The sequence below is a fragment of the Lissotriton vulgaris genome, chromosome 8 (assembly GCF_964263255.1).
Source record: "Lissotriton vulgaris chromosome 8, aLisVul1.2, whole genome shotgun sequence".
NCBI lineage: Eukaryota > Metazoa > Chordata > Amphibia > Caudata > Salamandridae > Lissotriton > Lissotriton vulgaris.
The window spans coordinates 158,801,165-158,806,669 of record NC_141696.1 but is presented as its reverse complement, the minus strand read 5'-3'; the positions used below and the strand labels follow the sequence as shown (position 1 = coordinate 158,806,669).

At 43.8% G+C, this 5,505-nt stretch overlaps 1 pseudogene; it reads right to left on the bottom strand.

The window, feature by feature from the left end:
* Window positions 1-3,904: 3,904 nt before the first annotated feature.
* LOC147696796 (uncharacterized) lies at window positions 3,905-5,050 on the bottom strand (annotated as a pseudogene).
* Window positions 5,051-5,505: the final 455 nt, after the last annotated feature.

The window sequence follows — 5,505 nt, the reverse complement described above, 5'->3', positions numbered from 1 at the left end:
TAGTTCCTGCGCAAGTGTCATTTTTTGTCAAAGTACACATAAGGTAAAATTAAGATTGCCAAATAACCATCACCCATACCACAAAAAAGTGTGTAGAAAAAGAGTGAGCACCTCACGGTAGAACCGCCAATGGGGTTATCTGGCTAGCAATCACCAGTTCACCCACTTATCATCATCGGTAGCTCACTCTCTTGAAAGTGGAAAGAAAAAGACACAGACACATAGAAGAAAAGGACAAACACCATGTAACAATCCTTTTACTTCACACCAGTCAGACCATGTACTGAGTGTTCGTGCCACAGCGAGTACTAGGTACCAGTCGCTGTGTTTAGTGTACACATTCACCATTAACCCCAGTGAGAAAAGAAAAAAGTGAATCTCACACATTAAAATTGCAGAACTCACCGGCCACTCCTGCTTTTATTCTGGGCTGTGAGTACTCAAAACTAAAACAGACTCACGGTAAACCGAATTTTGTGTGAGTCTAAGTCGCCGACATGTTTCGTTGCTGTATATTTTGCAACTTCATCAGGGCAATTGGGGGTTCGCCACTTTTAAATTCCACTCATATCTTTTTGTAACCTGTGATGATTAAAATTGACAAACAAGTAAAATAAAGAAATTGTAAGCTAGTAGGTCCTGACCTACAATAGCCCAACGGCCAGGTCAGAAACAGAGCATGAGTTAAAAAGAGTCAGAAGGTGTGGCGCTTAGATCGGGCTAAGTCCCATACGAGAATGTACTGTCGTCCTCGTTGACAAAAGAGCCAATGGCAAGGCATCTGGCCAGGTAAGACCAGAGCTCGATTGTATTTTAGCTAACTTCAATTTTAGAGTGCCATTATAGCATTCAACAAGTCCAGCAGACTGGGGGTGATTCGCAGCATGAAATTTCTGATTAATACCCAAACCCGCACACACTTTCTTCATGATCTGGCCCACGAATTCACTCCCATTGTCAGTCCATACCATTCTCTGTAAACCATACCTAGGGAAATACTCTTTGAGCAAAACCTTGGCTGTAGACAAGGCAGTATTATCCTTTAGGGGGTAGGCCTCTATCCACCTGGAAAAGGCACAAACAACCACAAGGACATACTTCAAATTGTTGCATCTCTCCATATGAATGTAATCTAGCTGTATCACTTCAAACGGATACATTGAAGGAGCAAAATAACCAGCTGGAGTTGGAGTTCCCTTTCCAGGATTATACATCAGACAAATCATACAATGCTTCACCACATTCTCAGCACATTTAGGAAATCCAGCATTCTGCCATACTGGAGCCAACAACTTGCATATCCCTTTAGAACTAATGTTAGCCATTCCATGAGCCATAGTAACCACTGGGACCACATACGCATCGGGCAACAACCATCGCCTGTGCTCCGACAACTCAACCCAACAACCTGTCGAATCCAACATACCCGTAGTTTCTTTCCACACACTCACTTTTTTTTCCGTAGCTTCAGACTGAATCAACTTCACACTTTCTATTTTGTCTTCACACAATCACCAGCTATAATCCAATTAGCAGGGCCCGCAACATACATTCGACTCGTCATATCTTTTGCCGTTTCTTTCGCAACTTCATCCACAAACGCATTTCCTCGACCCACATCATCCACAACCTTTCTATGCGCACTACACTTCACAATCGCAATCTGTTTTGGCAAAGTAAGTGATTCAAGAAGTTCATTCACTAATTGCCCATGCTGAATTTTCGTACCATGGGAAGTAAGAAACCCTCTCTCTCTCCACAAGTGGCCGAAGCTATGAGCCACACCAAACGCATACTGACTGTCAGTATAAACATTCACTCGCGTTCCTTGTGACAACACACATGCTCTAGTCAATGCTATCAATTCTGCTGCTTGCGCTGAATTCTGTGCTATACGTGCTGTTTCAACAACTGTATGTAAAGTTGTGACAGCATATGCTGCAGTCGACTCTCCATTCAAAAGCTTGAAACACAAACCATCTACCCATAGTGTACCATCAACATTCGGAAGAGGAGTATCCTTTAAATCGACTCTAGCCTTCGTTTCCTCCTCTGTACGGAGAAAACAATCATGCTGTTCCTGAACATCTGTCTCTACAGAGATTGGTAACGATGTAGCTGGATTCAATACATTGCACCTTTTGATGTGTACATGGCTAGCCAAGAGCGTCAACTCATAATCTGACAAACGTGCACTAAGATGCTGAGTCTTTGTCCTATTCAGTAAGGTACCCACTGCATGTGGGACCATCACAATCAACGTATTATCCAATACCAAACCAGCAGACTGTCGGATAGAAACAGCCGCTGCCGCTGTAGCTCTCAAACAACTCGGCAACGCCCTAGCTACTGGATCTAATGTAGCTGAAAAATGCGCACATGGGCGCTGCTTGTCTCCAAATTGTTGGGTCAACACTGACAATGCACAACCTTCTCTCTAGTGTACATAAAGTGTAAAAGGTTTACTGTAGTCCGGGGTACCCAACACTGGAGCAGAACACAATGCATCACGTAATTTAGAAAAACTTTTCTGACATTCGTCAGACCAAGGGAGAGGATACGGAGTATCTTTAAGAGTCAGCGCCAGCAGAGGTTTTGCTAATAAAGAAAAATTCAGAATCCACTGTCTACAATATGAGGTGATACCTAAGAAGGCACACACCTCTCTCTGTGTGCATGGTACAGTCATTTGGGCAATCGCTTGAATTCGTTCTGGGGTCAGTCGCCTTCCCTCCTTCGACAAGAGATGACCTAAGTAGGTCACTTCTTGGCGGCAATACTGTAACTTTGAGGGTGACACTTTATGATGAAGGTCAGACAAATGTCGTAACAAAGAAAGAGTAGCTACTTTACAAATCTCTTCATCATCAGCAGCGACCAACAAATCATCAACATACTGGATAAGAGTAGCACCAGAAGGTAACACAAAATTGTCAAGCTGAGTTTTCAACGCCTGACTATAGATGGAGGGACTTTCACAATAACCTTGAGGAGCGCGTTTACACCAGAAGCTACGACCTCCTAAAGAGAAGCCAAAAATATCTCTACTTTCCTCAGCGATCGGAATACTGAAGAAAGCGTTCTTCAAATCGATAACCGAAAACCAAGCAGCTGAAACAGGAACCAGAGTCAACAGAGCGGTGATGTCCGGGACAACAGGAAACTGTGGCACAACAATCTTATTGACCTCTCGAAGATCGATCACAAACCGATACACAGGTGGCTGAGAAGCATCAGTATGCTTAAGGACAGGCAGAACAGGACTGTTACACACATTACCTCTCGTTTCTTCAATTACATCTTTCTCAACCAAATCATAGATAATCGCTAAAAGATCTCTCTCACCATCACTCGATATTTTATATTGAGGGATACGAGGTAGCTTAGCATTTGACTTACGGGTGACAACATAGAGTGGAATCTGCAAAAGACCAACATCATTGGGACCTGTAGCCCAAAGTGTATCAGGAAGAGAGCGCAATTCCAGTGGAAGACAGTCTTTAGACAAATACATCGGGGAAATCACTCTCTTACCCATCGTAAGATGTACTCCTGAAGGAGAGCAAAGTAGCGTCGCATGCAATCTTTTCAGCAAGTCCAATCCCAACAGATTCTCACCACAACCAGTCGTTAGAATAAGGGGTGCTTCCAATTCACAAGGCCCAATAGAAAGAGGCAAAGGACAAGAAACCGGGTTACGAACTGGGGCACCAGAAAATCCTACCGAGACATTCGTCAAGCCAGACAAAGGTGCGCCAGCGAGTTTAGAGTGCATAATAGAACTCTTTGTTGCACCAGTATCCAAAAGAAAAGGTTCTGCCACACCTAATGTAACCACCTCAACATAAGCTCCACTCTGGTCTACTGGAACTGACACTACTCCCTCTCTTTGCCCATGGCTGTCCTAACTATCGATATAACCAGCATTCTCACTCTCGACACAATAGTCATCAGCGTAGTACTGGGCAGACTGAACAGTTGGAATATTCTATCTATCAAAATAATTTGTAGAATTCTGAGGGGGAAAGGAACACTCATTCCGGGGAAACACGCCACGTCCCCTACCCCTAGGAGCTTGTTGGAAACCACCACGACCTCTATGACCAGATACACCATTCGCACGCTGAAGCAAAATTGGACAACTACTCTTGAAGTGACCTTCTTCTCTGCAATAAGCGCACTGGTTAGGGCCTGGCGAAAATCGCTGAGCGAAAAACTCGGGCTTCTGTATCAGTCTCTGAAACTGTGGGGGTTGCTGAAACTGAGGCTGATTCGGGCGAGGTGGATAAGCTTGCTGCAAAAGAACTTTCGTCTTTAGGTCTTTAGTCTTCTTTTCTACTTTATCCTTCTCATCCTTATCCCTATTCTCATAATATTGTGCAGTAGCCAATATCTGGGCCGATGAAGAAACAGCCCATGAACTCTCAGAATCCTTCAACTTATTACAAAGTTCGGGAAGTAAATTAAAAACAAATTTGTCCACAAACAACCTTTCACCACCTTCTGTACTCATGTCCTGACCACTATGATCAATGAATGTTTCCTCAAACCTAGTGAAGAATTCAGACACACTCTCGTCTTTCTTTTGTTTGCATGCTGCTAACTTATCCCAATTCACTCGTATAGGAGGCATCATAGTTTTCATTAAATCAATAATCCTACCAGGTAATTCTGCAACTAAGGGCTCAGGTTTGGCACCTCCTACCTGCCGACCATCTGCAGCAGTAATATTGACCCAAGTATCTCCTAATTCTGGCGCATGATCCTCATGACGGATCTTCGCCCACAAAGGTTGAGGAACTACATTACCCATCAACATATCTATGTCCGCTAAATTCATAACACACGCATCAATTGTCTGAGACAACTCTTTATAATAACCAGCAGGATTTTTACGGGGGTCAGGTAAGGTCTGCTTAAGAGCCAGGACCTCTGCTCTTTTCAAAGGGACATGTACCCATACTCGCTGAAAATGAGCCGGTACACCCTGAATACCCTGATTAACATTAGCAACAACCTCCTCTCTCCATACAGGGGGAACTTCTCTCATAGGATACTGCTTTACTTTCCTCCTAACGGAGGAATCAGGCTCGTATAGTGTCTGAGGCGGAAGCCTAGACCTAAAAGCAAGTATCGTCTCTACGGCATCTTCAACATCAGACTCCACTATCGTCCCTTTAGCAAATTCGGACTGAACATCAAGCACTTCCTGCAAAATCGGAACCAGCTCATTATTTTCCCATTCCTGACGAAGAAAAGTACACATTACATCGAAAACATACCTTTGCTTAGGCGGATCCCACTGTAATAAAACATCCATAACCGCTTGTAAATTATACCTAGAAACATTTAAAACCCATCTACGAGCCAAAAGATTCAACACTGCCCGCTCTTCGGGACCAGGAAGCTGGCTACGACTCTGCTTACGTTGCAAAACCAGGGTCATATTCAGTGACCCAAAGAGTGGTGGCAAAAGACTAGCAACAGTCTCCGTCATTCGTTTTC